At 47.1% G+C, this 18,577-nt stretch overlaps 1 long non-coding RNA gene across 2 annotated transcripts; it reads left to right on the forward strand.

Annotated features, from left to right (window-relative positions):
* Positions 1-1,470: 1,470 nt before the first annotated feature.
* LOC123000387 (uncharacterized) lies at positions 1,471-16,619 on the forward strand. 2 transcript variants are annotated; one of them, XR_006408347.3, is made up of 9 exons: positions 1,474-1,551; positions 4,597-4,756; positions 7,343-7,577; positions 8,706-8,820; positions 9,989-10,064; positions 10,734-10,928; positions 11,415-13,276; positions 13,390-13,491; positions 15,226-16,619. It is a non-coding gene; the product is annotated as an uncharacterized LOC123000387 (long non-coding RNA). The 2 variants fall into 2 exon arrangements; XR_007190865.2 differs by having other exon boundaries at positions 1,471-1,551; positions 10,734-13,276.
* The last annotated feature ends 1,958 nt before the right edge of the window (positions 16,620-18,577 follow it).

The following is an 18,577-nucleotide window of genomic DNA, read 5'->3' on the forward strand; positions in this document are numbered from 1 at the left end:
CAGAGGCACAGTGGGGGCAAAGGCACAGAGAGATGAAGGAGGATGGACATTAACAAGAAGCCCACATGCTACCAAGAAAAAAGGAGTGGTCATGTTCATTCTGTGCGCTTTGTTCCCACCCACTCTTTTTGCCAGGGACTAAGCATGATTTTCATGGCTGACTCACAGGCAAAGCTATCATTTGTCTAAACTTGGAATTTCACAAGGAACCCTGAAATACAGTAAGATCCATTCCCAACTACCTTTTCCTTGCCATCCACTTCCAAGGTAGACACCACTCTTGAGAGGCAGCATAGCTTGATGGGATGAGAATGAGTTGTAGAGTCCTAAGACCTGGGTTTGAATCCCAACTCCACTAATAACCAGCTGTGTGACACTGGATTGGTTACTTAACCTCTCTGAGCCATACTTTCCTCATCTGTAAAAGGGGGAGTAATAAATACCTACCAAATAGACTGATCATGAGGATTAGAAATAACAAGTGCAGAGTACCCCCCGCCCCCAGATGCTCTGAGTTATGCCCATGTTCAAAGATGGCAGCCGGCGTTATCCCGGACTATGGGATGCACCATCCCACCCCGCTCCCCTCAGTGCCTGGCTCCTGCTCAGCAGAGTGAAGAGGTGGCTTAGTCACTGGTGTGACACCCAGCACTCCGTGACTCCTATCTCTGCAGCAAAAATACCAGGTTCCCCACTCTGCATTTCCACAGAGTCTACCCTTTGCTCTTGGAAGCTTTAAAAACTAATCGCCATGCATGAGCAAGCCCTTGGAATCTAAAGTCACTTACTTAAAGGCGAGAGGTTGCCTGCTGCACCAATTTCAAATGTGCTCCCTGAGGTCTGCTCTGAAGGTCAGGGCCGCAGACCGTTCTAGATCTTAAAGCATGTTAGACACAGTTTCACTTCGAGGCAGAGTGACTTACAAGAGGCGGCCTGGGAAAGATTAAAAGATTACACTTGTAGTCCCTTGCTTTCGTGAGAAAAGTGCCAGCTTCTTCTTGGTCTGTGGACTCAGACAGAAAACCCACTTGGCCTTCACGGGCTATTAAGCAGAGGTGGAGGGGAGGGGCAGGGAGAGCTAGGGCGTCCTGGACTCCCCTAACGAGTCACCCAGGGTACTTTTCCCAGAAGTCTAGATGGATGCCAGTAGCCCCCTGTCCAGACAGGGAGGTGATAACAGCTCGCTTTGTGTGGGGAGTGGAAAACAAAGGCTCGCTAGGATTCGCGGGAGCCTGCGCTGCCCTGGGGCTCCTGGGACCAGCTGGCACCTGGACGGCGGCTGTGAAAAAACACTGGAGGCAGGACTCAGCTGAGCTGCAACCTCGTGAGCTCAAGCGGGGGTCACCCCTGGCTGAGGTTACGGCTGAGGGAATGGGGTCATCCTCCCTGGGAGAACCTGAGCGGCGGCGCGGGGACGCGGACAAAAGCCGCTTTGTGGAGGCTGAGAGTCCCTCGACGGCGCCACCGTGTGGCAGCGCCGGGCAGCGGCAGCGGCGGCCGCGGCGGATCCCAGGGCTGTCCCGCGCCCACCCCGACCTTCGGCTGGGACAGGTGAGTCGGGCGAACCTCAAGGAGATACTGATTTTCTGCTAAGTAGGTGCAGGTTACTTGCCATGCAGTGGAAAAACGAGAGGGATAGGCCCACATTTACACAGCAAGTCTGTGGAGCAATCTTAGCCACTTCCATACTCTGCTGAATTTAGTCCCAGCCAATAGCCTCACCTAAACATTGATGACTTAAAGGCCAACCACATTGAACGGAATAAAGACTGCTTAGACGTTAGGGCTGTCCAGTCCCCCGGTGGTTGCAGGTTCCCGACTCTCAGAACAGACATTCAGTGAGGGAGGAGGGCCAGAGCAAAGGAGCTGTGAACTCAGAGGGCCTGAACTTGACATTCCACCTGCCAGCATTTCCAGCTGCAATGTAGATGGCCTGGCAGATGGGACTTTCGTTGTCTCACCGGGCCCCACAGAGCTGGGTGTGAGCCAGGTCCCCATATCTAGAATTCACAGAGGAAATCTCCTCCAGCAGGTTCTGTGATCCCTGAACCCTGTCCCCTAATTGAGAATACAGAAGGGTCTGTGCAGTGTCAGGAGGGGAGGGGAGGAGCTGAGAAAGATTTCTTCTCAGGCCACTGTGGCCAAGTGCCCACTTCCTTTTCAAGGAGTGCTGGGGCAGGGGGCGGCCGACTCCCCTCAAGCCTGACCAGGGGCCTTCCATGGCTACAGCAGGCCCTCCCCGCTGTGTTCCCACAGACTGGGGGTGCAGGAAGTGCTCCAAGAGCTGAGGCAGCCTGGGCAGTAGGCTGGGACAGGAGAGGCTGCACAGGACGGAGCTGCTTTCCCAGGACTCATCAGTGAGGACCGGCAAGTGCTTCCCAGGCCCCTAAGAGCCTGGTCAGCGGGGTTTTCAGCTCTGCCGGACAGCAGAGCCTGGGAGGCTGAGGGGACCCCAACAGTGAGATTGCGTGCACAGTGGGCCACCAGCGAGCCAGGGGCTCGGGGAAATGACATCCAAAGAGAACACACTGCCCACATCACAGGCACTGCGGCCACCGGGAGCCACAGGGGGTCTCTGAAGAGTCCATGAAGGCAGGACAAGTGAGAGCCTTAGTTTCAGATAGCTGCCTCTTGACGAAGCTCCCGCAGCCGCAGTCCCACCACACGAGACCCTGTCTTGATCCCTAGTTATCTCGCCTCCCACCGATTGCCACCCTTCACTAGCAAGCTGTGGGGGCAGGAGCTGAGAAAATAAGAAGCTGACCACAGGCCATTCACACAGCGGGTTTTCACCAACCTTCTGCTACAGCTAGGAGAAGGGGACAAGACTGAATGCTAATTTCCAGTCTGATGGTTTTCATTATTATTACACAAACTAGCCTTTCTAATTATTTGAGTGAGACTATTTACAACCCAAGTGACTGCAAGACAGTTACTGCCTGAGTGAGAACAGAAAAGTCTAGGGTCCTAGGCACATTTTAAAAGGATGGTAGAACAAAAATAAAAATGTATTTTGACTACGTCCCACTTGGGTTTGTTCAACATAGAGGTTACAATATATGCAACAAACCTTTCCCGGGCACTCTCTCTGCACCACGCCCTGCTGGGGAGCTACAGCCTCTACCCTCGAGAGCCCCCCAGTCCTGTTAGAGAGTCTAGTGCCTCCACTGGGACACTTAGTGGGAACAGGAAGTTCCCTGGGCATCAATGCGGCTTGGGTGCCCTTGAGTTCAGAGATCCTTGAGGCTCTCTCACTCTCTCTCTCTTCCTTCTTCACGGAGGGCTCTGTGGTGATGGCCTGCCCTACGAGGCTCTGCCCAGCTCCTGGAGCACACCACCCTCCAGGGGCTGCCCCAAGCCCTGTAACACTCTTCAGAGGAGGAGGCTGAGGTGGCAGTTCTGGGCCTCAACTTTCCTGCTTCTCCCTGTCACAGCTGTTCCCAGCTCTCTCTGCTGCACCACCATCCCCAAACTCCTCCCCCCATGACTCCCATCCCTCCTCTGCCCATGAGGGCCCCCCACCCCCATCCAGCACCCAGTCTTCTCAGGACCCTGACCTGGCTCCACAGTCCCCTCCCTGCTGCTGTCCCGCTTCCAGGGACAGATTAATCAGCACTGGCCGTCATCCGCAGTCCCTCTCCCCTGCCTCCTTACATCCTGCCCCTGCCTAGAAGTGGGACCACGTTGTGATCCTCATTTTACAGGGACGGAGGACCGTCGTGACAGGTCATGGTGTGGAGACTGAGTAGCAGTGTCAGAACTAGAAGGGACGTCTCTGGTAAAGACTCTTGGAGGAAGGGACATTTGAGCCGAAATGAGTAAGATGATCAGAGTTAGCCAGATAAATGGAAGATGGAATTGGGAAGGCCATTTCAGAGTGGAGGATGCTGGGAGGCAAGGAACCAAGAAAGTTCATGACCGATCACACACTGTAATTTCTTCACTGAGAGTTCTTTGGTGCCCCCTTGTCATGTGTGGCAGAAAACCTGTCTTCCTCCATACCATAGAAAGCCCTGGTCCCTCTCCAGCCTCCAACAGGCTCCCAGCACTCCAGGCGCCTGTTCTGCTCTCTGCATGAGTAGGACTAATGCTTTCACCCTTGGCGCCTTTGCACAAGCATTTCCCCTTGTTTCCTGGCAATTTGCAGCTCAAACGGCAGCTCCTGTGGGAACCTCTTTGACCTCCGTAGACACAATCATACGTGCTTCCCTTGGACCTACACACGTTGCCCTCACGTGTGCATTTGTAGACTTGTCGACTGCGCCAGGGGCTGTGCATAAGGTCCCCACAGGCCAGCTCTGCCCATTGCCATTATGTATCCCCAGTGCCTGCGACACCCCTGGCACAAAGCTGGTATTCAAAAAACTAGGAGAGGGTGAAGAAAAGGGGAAGAGAGGGAAGAAGTAGCCAAGGTATGTTGATTTCAAGGTCACACCATTGGGAGTGTTTAAAACACTCATGTCTGTGTCGGAACTCAGAGAATCTTGTAAGGTTTCATTAGGAGAGAAGCACACCTCACTTTTGTGGACACAAATTTCATTTTCAAAACAAGATAAGGTGCCAAGAGAATCTTCTATGTTTTGTGGTTTTTTGCAGGGTGGTATTGCATTTCAGAATCCACACCCGTAACGAACGCATCCTCAGGAAGATGAGAGGTCTGCTGCTTTCCCACGTCCACCTGCTCCCACAGGCCGCTTCAGCCAGGCACTGAGATTTCATGGCACACAAGCCACGTTGACTGTCAAGGCTCCAAAGGGTACTTCTGCTTATTTGTTTTTCTTGCAAAACACCCAGATTAGCTTTCAAAATTGCAGCTCCATCTAAGGCAAATAACTTACAAGAAAGGCAAGGGTGAGTCACTGAGTAATTATTACCTGGTTTGCGCCCAGCTGCTTGTATCTCGGCCGCGTTCTCCAGCTCAGCTTGGCTTAGCTTCAGAGCTGTTCAGTAAATGGCCCTGATGTCCACCAGCAGGGTATCGACCAGGGTATGCAGTGGTGCAACCACAGGGTTTAACACTCTGCAAACATTCACACTGTGTTGAACATCCACGTTTGTTCACCCAGGACAGTGTTCCTGACGTCTTGTTGGGTTTGAATCATACATGGTTCTTTATGCAGAAAAAAAGGATCTGAAATCTGTAAACCAAAATATTTATTATTTTTGTTTCTGTAATGTTCGGAGTTTTTAATAATGAACTCAAATTGCTTGTGGAAAAGTGATAATTTTAAAAAGTTAAATTTAATGATCAAAGCAAAAAAAATTAAATATATATTAGAGTTAGTTTAGGCGGAGTCATATGTGTATTACAAGGTATTCTATTACGAGGGAGATTTTACAAGGTCGGGAGGCCTACATTCCCCAGTTTTGGTCACCTGGGAAGGTGCCACTCCTACTTCAAGACTGAGCTCAATTGCTCCACTCCAAGAGTCTAGGGACTCTTCCTGCCCAACTCTGTATAAATGCCATTTCTGAGCATTCCACTAGTCCCCTGGGCCACCTTACACGCCAGCAACCACTATACATAATGGTTTTCTCATAGCACGCTAGGAGCCCGTGTCAGGGGATTATTCAGCTCCTGGTCCCTGGGTCTACTTGCATATTGAATAACAGACGACCCAATACATTGATGTGCGATGTTGGGCACGTCATTGCTTCTCTATAAATCTCAGTGTCCTTATCGTTAAAATGGGGATCAGTGTGCCCATCCCAAGAGTTGCTGTCAGGATTGAACCAATGCTTTGTGCCCTGAAGAGCATGGTAGAGATCAGCGGACCTCACAAGGAGAGCATATTCGACAATCGGATCCTGGGGCCACGCCACAGCTTATCTGCTTTCAGCCCATGCTGTAGCTTGTTATCTGCTTCCAGCCCATGCTAATGAGACAGAGAGTTCCATTAAAAAATCACTTTGTCCAAGCCGTGAAGGGGAATTGTGTGCATGTGTTTTTGTTTTATTGTGTTAAGTGAGAATATAGTGGTCCTTTAGCCTCCTGCTCTCCTCCAAGGTCTCCACCAGAGGGCAGTCTAAACAGAGCCAAATAGGGCTTTCCAGAGCCAAGGACTCAGTTTGTAGAACTGGGTTCTTCCCATAGCTAGCCCAGGGCTTTAGAGCAACAAAACTATTTAATTTTTGTGATTTTGAATGGAAAGTCTTCTAAGGGTTCGTAAGTCAACACAACACTGTAAGAGACTTTTTAAAAAGATTTTATTTATTTATTCATTTGAGAGAGGGAGAAAGAATGGGGCTAGGGGCAGAGGAAAAGGGACAAGCAGACTCCCTGCTGGGCATGGAGCCTGACATGGGGCTCGATGATGCCACAACCTTGAGATCATGACCTGAGCCAAAATCAATAGTCACACGCTCAACCGACTGAGCCACCCAGGCGCCCCTGTAAACATTTTTATAACCATTTCTTGTCGTTAGGCTATTTTTCTTTTTAGGTATTAACGTCATATACAAATAATAATGATAGCTAATATTAACTTTGGCCTTACCTTTCTGCAGACACCATTCTGAATATTGTACATATATTTGCTCAATGAATCTTCATAACAAATTATAGGAGATGGGTGCTATTGTTATTCCCATTTTCCATAGGAGGAAACTGAGGCCCAGAGAGGTTAAGTGAGGTGCCCAAAGTCACACAGCACAACATTTAACCCTAGCGCTGTGGCTCTGAAGCCCACAAGCTGGATATTATGTTACAGCAGCCACACTACGCAAAGAGCACACGATGGGGAGAGAGCTGGGTATGGACTGTGACTTCGTTTCTCATACCATTACGAAATGAACACGTACATATTATAGAACAGATTGAAAATAAAGGAGAGAGGAGGAGGAATCGCAGATCCACCGACCAGTGTAAATACTCTCATTTATACATAGTACCCAGCAGGATAATAGAGCGATTACACACAGCAGTAAAGCCATCGGTTGATGTGTGGGTGGTAGTGAAGTAAATAGGGCAGAAAGGTTATCGTTGTGGAAAATGTTCAGTGTGTAGTGAAAATCTAGCCAGACTGCACTAAATAAGGATTGTGCGTCTCCCCCTCCACCCCTGCAGGAGCATCCCTGAGGGCTCCTGGCTGCCCCCATACGCACGCTTATGATCATCCTTTAAAGGCCCTACAGTTCCCTCTAATTCCCTCTCTCCCTGGGCATGCTGAGAATTCCCTCACAGAGTCTCTGCATGAGGCTCTTTTCTAGCGGAGCTGCTGCTCCCCGAACGCTGTCAAATGTGAATCAGGATTTACAAAGCCACTAGGGATCTTCGGGGCCCATACGCGGAACACGGTGGTCACTCCGATCCCTGCACTCAAAACTTCTCCCTCTTCCTCAGGCTGCCATGCATTCGCTTTTGCTCCTTCCTTCATCCATCCCCGCAGTGAATGTGTCCCAGGCCCTCTGCCCCCAAGGACCCGGGGCCTAGCAGGAGAAACCAAGGGCGGAAGGTGGTAGGACTGATCACTGGACAGACAAGGTGCAAACAGCCACGTGAAGGATGGGAAGAGGCAGCTGTGATTTCTCAGCGTCAAGCCCTTGGACTTGCCGGGCACCCGATGGAGATGAGAAGGGTAAGACCTCCAGAGCGGGCAATGAGCCGGGGAAAGGGCGGGAGCGACTGTAGACGGAAGGAAGAGCACATAAGAGGCTGGACACCTTTGGGATCTAGGGCCTGCACCTCCCTGGCTACTGATGAGGGGGCACTTGCCCAGAGAAGAATCCGTACTAAGGGCGGGGCAGGCACCCGATCCCAGATGGCTTCGGCCACAGGCTGGTCTTCGAATTTTCTCCTAACTGCGCTGAGCAGCCAGTGAAAGGACGTGAACAAGACAATAACGGAGAGGAACGCAGCATCCTCGCCCTCAAGGAATTCACAATGCTATAATTAGATTATGCACTCCAAAAACTTTAATTCAGTCTGGGTAAAATTCTTAGATGATAGAGATCTCACTAATATTTTACTAGAAGGCTTGTGCAGTTAGAACCGTGTTGACAACTACTTTGAGAATTTCAAGTTCCCTTCTCTGGCTGTTGCCCTTCTCGGTAAAGATAGAGCAAGTCAGGGAATATTCGTGTTCTGGGGACTAAGGGAGCAGAATGAACAGAATACCGAGGCCAAATAGGATAAGGTCTTCCTTAAGTTTGAATGGATAGAGGTGTTTCTTATCATAAATTATCATTTCTTTCTTTCATGTTTGCTGGCAAGAATCAAGAAGCTTCATGATTTACTACATTTATTAATTTATCATGAAGTATTTATTTTTCACACCACCTGTGTGTTTGACATTCGACATTATCTTTGGGCTCTTAGCTGATGGGATGGCAATCCACAGCCCATGGGCCAAATCGGGCCTGCCGCCTGTTTTTATATGGCCCATGTGTCATAACCATGTCTTGTCTTTGCTGTATTCTGATGCTCTGACACCTGGGGGCTGGCCTTCCCTGAGTTAGCCAATTCTTAGAGACGGTAAACAAATGAGTGCACTTTTCAAATATAAACCAACCAGTCCACCGCCTACAACCCCAACCACCCCCTTTACTAGGTTCTCACTCCAGGCCACAATCCACCTGCCCTCCTCACCCCAGGGCCCGGTACTAGATAACCCAGGAACAGACCCTACGCCCTCGAGCTTGCTGAAATTATTCAAACTAGCCAATCCTAAACCTGCTTACCCAGGCTCACTCATTCCTTCCCACAGAAACCACAGGAAAGGCTTCTGCCTGCAATTTCCCCCATTCCTCCAGAATGACCCTAATGCTTCCCTGTGTGTCCTCCCAGCCCATGGCATGGTGGGCCCTTGCCTCTTGGGAACCGTGAGTAACAAACTATCTTGTTAATGGCAATCATCTGATGTGTAGGCCTTTTTAGACCTCAAATTTTCTATTAATAAAGTATATTTTTAAAACACCATTAGCTAAGAATGGCTTTTACATTCTTAAACGGATGAAAAAATCAAAAGCAGAATTTTTCATGATACCTGAATATATATGAAATTCAAATTTTATTGGAATCCAGTCATATTCATTTACGTGTTATCTGTGGCTGCTTTTTGCCCTACCGTGGCAGAGTTGAGTAGTTGTGACAGACGCCTTATAGCCCACAAAACCTAAAATATTTACTGTCTTCACAGACAGCTTGTTGACCTCCATAACATAATCCCTAGTTATTTTATTTGCTCATTTAAGCTCTGAACTTGTATCCATTGACCCATTGCTCTCTGTATGGTGTAGGTCCCCTCATAGTTTGAAAGGTTCAGAATCTCTGGCTATAGCTTTCTTCCTAGGGTCTACCCCAAATGTCTGAGCCTCCAATGTTTGTTTTTTTAAATTGTCCTCAATAAGAGGAACATTTTATTGTGACTTAGAACATCCAAATAGATAATAGAAACAAATTTCACGAGGCATTATTCATCCTTATAATGTCTGGATCACTTTGACGGTTTCTGATCTCTTCTTCATTTTTAAAATGTACTGCTCGCAGTCTGCTGTTTTCAAAACCCACTCATGAGTCAATGTGCACACTTTAGTTAACATCATGAATCTAACTGAGTCGAATCCAAACAACACAAAGTGTTTCTCTTACACGCTCTGCAGAGGAAGACAAATTTAGAAACAAATAATAGCGATAAAACACAAAAAACATAACACAAGTTTAAAAGAATGCTCTAGAAGCAAAGAGGAAAAAGAGCTAATTTTTTTTTTCTTCGAGCTGTTGGACAGGGTTTCGTAGAGCAAGTAAGATTTAAATTTAGTCCAGAAGGATGGTCAGGAAATCCTTGGTAGAGAAGCAAGAGAAAGGCTTCTGTGGCGCCCTGAGGGATTCTCTAGGTACTGGTGCAGAATGAGTACATGGATGTGTGATCCTTTCACTGAAGGCTGCCACATTCTCTACTTGCAGTCAAACCTCCATGCCCCGTGCCTTCTGTCGCATATACTTTTAAACCGAGCATGTTGTTTCCTTCCACATCTATAATTCTTCCAGACCTCGTTCAGAAAACAATGGAGTCATGTGGCCTTCTCATGATGGAATAAGCAAAAATGTTTCCAGGAGTCTCCTGGTAAGTTAGCATGACGGTGAAGCATTGATAAGAAAACAAGACCTGTGAGGGAGGAGTGTCAGTCTTCAGATTCATATGAAAGAGACAGAGCTTCATCTAGCTTTAACTCAGTTTCTCTTTGGAGTCCCCGCACCACCAGGAGCGCAGACGTCTGTAAGGAAGAGCAGAAATTCAATCCCAATACATTCCAGTCCATCCCCGCCCACCCTCACCGGGGTCCGCCTCCTCTTGGCAGTTGTAGAGAATTAACCATCGATTCCCCCACGGGGGGATCACTGCCTGCTCACTGGCCGCAGGTCCCCTAAGATCTCCCTGGAGTCCTATCACCCTTTACTCCCCCACTCACCCAAGAACTCTGCCCAGGTAACATCATACACGGGCCCTCCCTTCAGGACCCACTCGATCCTCTGGGCCTCAGGCCTTGGGAACCACTGGGAGGCTGTGGCCATTCCTTTCTGGAAACCTCCTAACTCTTCCGACTCCAACACCAGACTTCCTCCTAGCTCCCCCCACCCAAGGGAACTCTTCATTCAACTTAAACTGGCCCAGCTTCTTGGACCGAGGTGGTTGGGGGTACAATTCAGAAAATTTTGAAAGGAAATATGCAAGAGGGGGAAAAAATCTCTCAAAATATGATTCTAATACTTATGTTTGTTTGTATTTCCTCAGAAGTGGACCTTATCTCTAGTTCAGATCATTTCACTGTAGCTGAGACTCATATCAACTGCCAACTCACTCCCTCCACTTGAATGTTGAGGAAACACAAAGAGACTGTAGACTTCGTGCTGTTCTGAGTGTTAAGAATCTCCAGTGACACTGAACCCCTGCCACAAAGGAGGATTAGAAATAACCTCACATCTACACGTAAGCCATACCCAGTTTTCTCTAGTGGAGGTAACATGGACTTTCTAGGATCCCCTCACTACAGAGAGGAGGAGCCCCCCAGCAGCTGGGAAGCCGGTGTGGTGAGGAGCTACTGAGTTAGGGTTCTGGTAGCAGTTGGGTGATAATGGCTTCTGGTTGGTACTTGGGTGGTACTATGCTAATTAGGTCCTTTATGACTCAAAGTTTCTTTAAGAAATAATAGAGTCCAAAGTGCTCTGTTAAATTTGCAGAATGAGGGACACGTGGTTGGCTTAGTCCTTTAAGTTGCTAACTTTGGCTCAGGTCATGATCTCAGGGTCCTGGGATCGAGCCCCGTGTCAGGATCCCTGCTCGCCAGGGAGCCTGCTTCTCCCTCTCCTGCTCCCCCTGCTTGTGCTCTCTCTCACTCTCTCTGTGTCAAATAAATAAATAAAATCTTAAAAGAAATTTGCAGAATGCAACTGTAATGAATGTATTTTTCTAAAGGGCATTGGAGATGGAGGCTGGGAGGAATCTCCCCCTCAACGACATAGGAATAGACTTTCTAGTCCCAGCGGAGGAAAATGGACGCTGCCGAGGACTACACGTGCAGGCACCATGTATGTAGTATGTTATCAGAGAAGGTGTCTGAACATCATGAACGTGTGGGGCATCAGCAACCCCAAGAATGCGCTGCCGTGCCTGCTGTCTGCGGGGTGCGGCGTTGACCAGTGGTGCCACCTGGTGGAGCTAGTGTTTGCCTTTGCTGGTTGGTCTTTTCTTGCCTTAGGAAGGATGAGAGCGAGAACCCCAGCTGATGGAGTCCTTTCTGACCTAATGGCTTGCGTTTTGTTCTTCATTCTCTTGGTTTATTCCTTTCCCTTTTCAGTAAAGGAAAAACGTAATATCTGGTATATTCCTTTATTCCAATTTTCTTATGGCAATACTAAGGGTGTGTTTTGAAGCAAAATTCTCAAAAATGTAAATTAAAGGTTTAACTCCTTCATGACTACTCATGCTATACCAAAAATTTGCTTTATCAGGCAAGGCACTTCTTTTCTGCTTACCTTTATATAACAAGATATTGATACAGTTTTGTTTTGGGACCTGTATCTTCTCACCGAATGTCCACATAAGTACGTATGTTTATAATTATTTTTTAAATCTGTGCATAGTATCTTAAGATAGAACGAACCATAGTATATTTAGCCATTGATGTGCCATATTATATTTGGCCATCAGGTTTCCTTCAATGCTTTGCTCACAAGCAGCACTGCAATGAACATTGTGTGTTGTGCATATTTGTGACTTTTGGCAGGGGAGTAGATAAGAAGTGAAATTATTGAGTCAGAGAATATGTATACTTTAAGTTCTGAGATACTGGCAAATTCCCTTTCAATTCAGACTGAAATTGTATACCGTTAGCAGTATGTGGGTTAATACCTTGTCCTCACTCGTGTTCTCTCTCTTTCAATCTAGAGAGGAAATAATCTTTTTTTTTTTAATAGGCTCCATGCCCAATGTGGGCTTGAACTCACTTTCCTGAGGTCAAGAGTCGCATCTCTACCAACTGAGCCAGCCAGGCAACCCGAGAAAGGAAATAATCTTACTATTGCTTTCACTGTAATTCCCCTGATGACTAACTAGATGAAAATTGTTTTCATGTTTCACAGTCATTCATGTCATTTTCTGCTGTGAATGCCTATTCATGTGTTTCGTATAGTTCAATATTCAGTTGTATGTTTTTCTTTTTCATTTTTAGGAGTTCTTTATATATTCTGGGTATTTGTCCTACTCGGTCTTCAATTTTGTTTATGGCATCTTGTGTTCTTCAGAGGTTATCAATATTGATATAATCAGGTTTGATCTTTTTCATGCTTTTTTCATTTTTGTTATATATATATATGGCAATCTGTACCTTTTGACCCTCCCTCACCCATTTCTGCCACCCCCACTGGGCTAGAGCAAGGCAGAGGGAGAGCGTGAGGAGGGCAGCCGCCAGTCTCTGTGTTCCAGCAGGCTCTTCGCCGTGTGTGGTAGACTAAACGCTGTACTCGGACTGACACTTTAATATAAGCAAATGAGCCTCTCTCTCCTGAAGTCTGGGCAGTCACTGCTTCTGCTCTGGGCACTGGGGCGGGAGTCTCAGCCTACGGGCCCTTTAAGAGCCGAGTCTCACTCAGATCGCTAGTCTCGCGCCTCTCAGGCACGCAAGCTCTGTTGGTTTTCAGAGCTGGGTGTCTGGGCGCTCATCTCTCCGATGCAGGTCTTATAACTTAGGGTGCTGGTGTGGGGTTGGAACCCTTCACTCCTCAAGGAGAAGCTCCAGATTTCGAGTTCCCTGCCGGTCGCTGGTCGCTGCCCTGGGGGTAAGGTTCAGGGCGAGACCGTGTCCTCCCCTCGCCTCCCCTCTTTGAGGTGATTTTCTTCTCCTTTGCTCCATGCGTAGTCGTTGCTCAACTAGCCTTTTGGTTATTTTCAGAGGAAATTCTTCCCCTACGCGGCTGTGGACTCCGTAGGTCTGTGGGAGGAAGTGAACTCAGGATCTTCCTCCGTCGCCATCTTCAACTGGAACCAGCAGAAGGTACGTGCCTTTTGTATTTTCTTCTATGACTTCGTCATTTTTCTATTAATTTCGTTAACCCACAAGAGTGTATTTCCATAATTGGTTAAGGATCTATTTCAACCTTTTCCCGTACGTATTGGACACGATTTGTTGTTGAGTAGTTTATACCTTTTTAAATCGATTGGAGTAGCCATCTTTTTCATGTACTCAATTCCAAGGTCAGCAGAGATATCTTGGCCAGAGACACAAGGTCGGGAGAAATTGGCATTTACATGACATTTGGGGCTTGCATGTAAAATCAGTCTCCTGGGGGTAACATACAGGATAAGAAGAGGTCGAGAAGGAAACTGAAGACACAATTGAAGGAGGACAAGCAGAGATGTGAGGTCGCTGCATCCAGGCCCTCGGAGGAGCCTCCGTAGTCCTGCCCTAGGAGAGTATAAAAGCCCCCTCAGGGCACAGGGTCTCACCTCCAGATGTCTCTCAGGTCACCCCTGCTGGTTCCTGTGGTTCCACATTCCTCCTCAGTATCCCTGGGTCTCTGACCAGCATTCAACTCCTTTCTAGCACCACGTGTGGGAGGAGACATTGGTTCTTACCACCAGAGGGCACGGACACGTCATGCACGCAAGCTAGAAGTCCTAGAGTGCTGGAACTGTTTTACACAAATGCACAGCTGTCCTTCCCAAAATGCCAATAGCCTTTTCTCCTTTGAAAACCCTTGAAAGACAGCTCAGTAGGGAAGCAAATGCAAATCTACTGAAGAAATGATGAAGACCAAAGCCAGAGCAGTGGCAAAGATCCAGAGGAGAGGGTGGGTATGAGGAGTATTTATGAAGTAAAACCAACAAGACAAGGTCTCGGTTGATTGACCCAGGGTAGCCAAGAAGGAGGAGTCAATGAGGATTCCAAACATTGTAGTTTGGGCAGCCGAGGGGCTGAGTATTTCATCCACCAAGATAGAAATACAGAAGCGGATCTGGGTAGATAGAGAACAATCAATTCAGTTTGGAACATGGTGAATTTGAGATCCCTGTGGGAAATTGTGTGGCCATGCCCGGCAAGCCAGGAGTCTCTGGACATGTATGAAACATATGGAGAAAAATCCCACACAAGAGATTGAGGGGGAACAACCAGCTTTAGGAAGCACTCAGGGACTAGTAGCATCTGTGGGAAACAACCCGCCAGCACACACAGACCACGGGTCATTCTAGGTCAGCCCTGCTTCCCCACTGAAGCTTGCCTTTGGCCCTGAGGACCCACTGAACAGATCGTCTGTGGCCAATAGTCCTGGCTGCCGCAGAAACAGCACACCCTTCCTGACCTGAGCTGGACCAAACTTTGGCAAGTGCAAATTTAACAACACTGGAACCTTCATAGCGTCTGTCTCTCCTGGGGGAAACAGCAAGGGGAGGAAAGATAATAAAACCAACTAATCATGAAGTTCTATCCCATGTGGCTGGGTGGCTGGGGACAGGCATTTAAACCACAAACCCTTCTCGCTTATCTCTATCTGGGAGATACATAGGATGCAGATTATAATTTTTGTCAATGTCTCCTAAAGTCCTCAACAAACACAGCTTCAAGCTCCCCCTACCTACGCATTGCTGTACCTTTTTAGAATATATTTTAAACTTTAGAATATATTTTAAACCTGCGTCTAATTCCTCCCGCAACTGAACCCTGGGGCTGCCGCTAATCCCATCACTGCTGCTTCATGGACCTCACATTCTTGTCCTTAATCCTTCCTAGGATGTGTCGTTAATGCTGAGTCCAAGGAGGAAGGATTCTCAGAACATCGCTCCCAGCAGAGAAGGACTGGCCCAAAGCCAGCTGTCAAGCCATGATTTGTAGATTAGAAATGTGCCCACCTCTGAGTTCCTAAGAGATCTACTCGATATTATTCAGGAGGAGAATTGCTTTGTTCATTTCTTTTGTTTCTTTCCCTTATTCTTCTGATTGGGGATCTCCCTTCTGTTGGCTTTGAACACCCTAACTTTGCCCTCTACATGTCCCTTGTTCATTAGCCTCCCAGTCTTACATGAAGGAGTTGATATGGATTCTAAGACTCATCTTCTCTCTCCCATTGCCATAACTATCCTCTCCCCAACCTCAAATCAGGGTAGACATCCAGGATGTAAGACAGGTCTTTGCTGGACCTTGAGTTCAAGGAGGGATTTCCCAAGGGGGTGACATATGTGTATCAACTGGGGAAGATCGGACAATTTCTTGCATTCACGGCTTGTATTCATTTCAAAATATCTTTGCTAAGTTTTTCATAATGCAGCTCTGTCAGCACCTGCATCAACTTCTCCTAGGGTACCCATTAGTACCACAAATTTCTCTGCTTCTCCCCAGATCATTCCATCAGATCCCTGAGGGTGGGGCTTGGAAATCTCCAGGTTCAACAAATACCCGAGCTGCTTCTCAGCTGTTATAGGCTGAGAGTTTTGATAATAATCATCCAGTCTTATTTAACTCAGCCTCAAAATATCTGAGTCGTGCAATGCATGGTGTTTTTCTTTTCTTTTCAACCAACACACACATTTCTTTGAATATAATCTCAGTCAGATACTCGAGACATGCAGTAGACATGCAGGTCGCTGGTTGGGGCACCGGCTGGAGTTGGGAAGGGGTAAGGATTGGTGTTCCACCCTCCATTTCTCACACGTTCAGCAAACTTTCTCTCTTCCCTGCCCTGAAAAGCACAGATTTGGGGATTTGATAGACCTGGTTTGAATCAAACACTCATTTTGCTGAGTGAAAGTGACTTTGAACAAGTTATTAAACTCAGCATTCTTTGCATATACTGGGAGCAGTCACACCTAACACACAGCTTTTGCAAGTGTGTTCTTGACCTGAGGGCACTCCCTCGGTTGGCTGATGTCAAGGCCCATCAGAGGAAAGGGCTGGGAGTGGCATTAATTGATTACTATTTAGTTAAATTTCTGCCCATTCAAAGATGTATTCACTACAAAATTCTGTCTCCACCAACCGCAGCCCTTCACCTCTTTTTTGATAAATTGACCGATTGACCGAGGGAATGTTAGTGCTGTAGGCTAAACTTAGTGGCTTGTAACCAACTATGAAATGGAATTTTGCTAATACGGAACTAGGAGATTAAAATTTTCATTAAGAAATACTAATCAACAGAGTCCAGGAAGTTTTTTCTTGAAAACAAAAACAAACACAAAAAAACCAACTTGTTCCAAAGTGTTAGTGTTTGCTAGGAGAGTAGGTTGCACAGGTTGGGGACCATGACGTGACCACCCCATTAGGGATTATTTCTAACGTGTGCTACTGGTATTTCTGGGCCCCCAGCTCCCTGGCTTCCAGGACAGCGAGCTGTCACACTGAGGGAGACAGCCAGGCTGGCTTGTGTTGTTACCTGAGTGGCTTGTGTTGTCTCCTCTTCCCTTGGGAAAGTGACAGGGTGACAACACAACCCAAGTCATGGTCTTCTTCTCAGATCTCATCTTGGTTTATTTACTTAGTTGTTCAAGCTGAGCATTTGCTTCCTTTGTAAGAGTATCAAGAGAGATGTTGATGTTTTCTTGTATACTTTCTGCTCAATTCATTTTCTGTTACATTTTTAATGTCACATGTGCATCTTTGCTAATACTATCAAGGTATATAAATACAGTAGTTTCCTCCCAAGGATTTTACACAGATCAAGCAATCATTTTGCCCACATCTTTAATTTTGAAAGGTAAAATAGCATCTTATTTAGCTATTACCAAAAAAATCACATGACATCATTGACGTCCATCATAATGAACACTTGGTTTATAAATACTTGCTTGAGATTTCCTCGGGTTTGGTTTCCTGAGGCCAGAAGCCTGAGCTCTTGGTGCCTAGGAGAATTTCCAGTCTGGTAGCATCTCAATATATATTTAATAAACTGAATGAAGAGGAAATAATGAATAGGTGATGGAGCAACGTAAAGATCTTTGAAATATGGGGCTCTGGGGTGGCTCAGTGGGTTAAGCGTCTGCCTTCAGCTCAGGTCATGATCCCAGAGCCCCGTTCAGCGGGGAGCCTGCTTCTCCCTCTCCCTCTGCCTGACACTCCCCCTGGTGTGCTCTCTCTCTCTCTCAAATAAATAAATATAGGGGCCCTGGGTGGCTCAGTCATTAAGCGTCCGCCTTCAGCTCAGGTCATGATCCCAGGGTTCTGGGATCGAGCCCCACATCGGGCTCCCTGATCAGTGGGAACCCTGCTTCTCCCTCTCCCACTCCCCCTGCTTGTGCTCCCTCTCTCACTGCCTCTCTCTCTGTCAAATAAATAAGTAAAAATCTTTAAAATAAATAAATAAATAGATAGATAGATAGATAAAATCTTTAAAAAATAATAAAAATAAAGATCTCTGAAATATGACACAGCTTGAGGAACAGGGGCCTTCTGAGCTCAGAATTGAATGCGGTGTTCTGCTGTAGAGAGCAGTCCTTATCTGAAGCCATTTTGGGGGGACTTGCTGAAATTTGGGGAGACAGCATGCAAGTGAAAGACAAGGGCTTGAAAGTGGGCAGTCATAGGCTCCGTGAGGAAATGCTCATCACATTCTGAGACAGAGGGCATTAGCACCATCTTGTGGGCACCTGAAGTATCAGCCTTGAGATTTGGGGAAATGGAGACCCATTTGAGTCAACCCAGTCCCAAGTAGTAAGGCCAATAATGTATGAGGAGTTTTAGCTATCCCTAACAGGAGTATTTGTGTCACAGTTTCAAGAATGTTATCACCTGAATTTGATGTGTGACTCCAGTGGGTGCCCATAAACCTCGCTCAACTTTGGATCCATTTTGTAGAACTAAATTAACAACGAAGTTGGTGGAAAATGTTAGTAGGAAGTAGATTTTACCCTATTTCTTTTCTCACCTTTCCTGTAATAAGTCCTATTGGGAGAGAGAATCCTCCACAAGTCTCTGGAGGTCCTACATGTCTTCCTGGGTATGCCAAGAGTGCAAAGCTCTGGCTGCTCTTTATCCAGTTCATTACTCAGGGTTGCGTTTGCAGGAAGCAGCCTTGAGGGGTAAGGTCATGTTTCCCCAGGACAAAGAATAGGCTTGTTTACTGTTTGCTATAAAAGCAGGATTCACCAAGTTC

This window comes from Ursus arctos, unplaced genomic scaffold (assembly GCF_023065955.2).
Source record: "Ursus arctos isolate Adak ecotype North America unplaced genomic scaffold, UrsArc2.0 scaffold_8, whole genome shotgun sequence".
NCBI classification, from domain to species: domain Eukaryota; kingdom Metazoa; phylum Chordata; class Mammalia; order Carnivora; family Ursidae; genus Ursus; species Ursus arctos.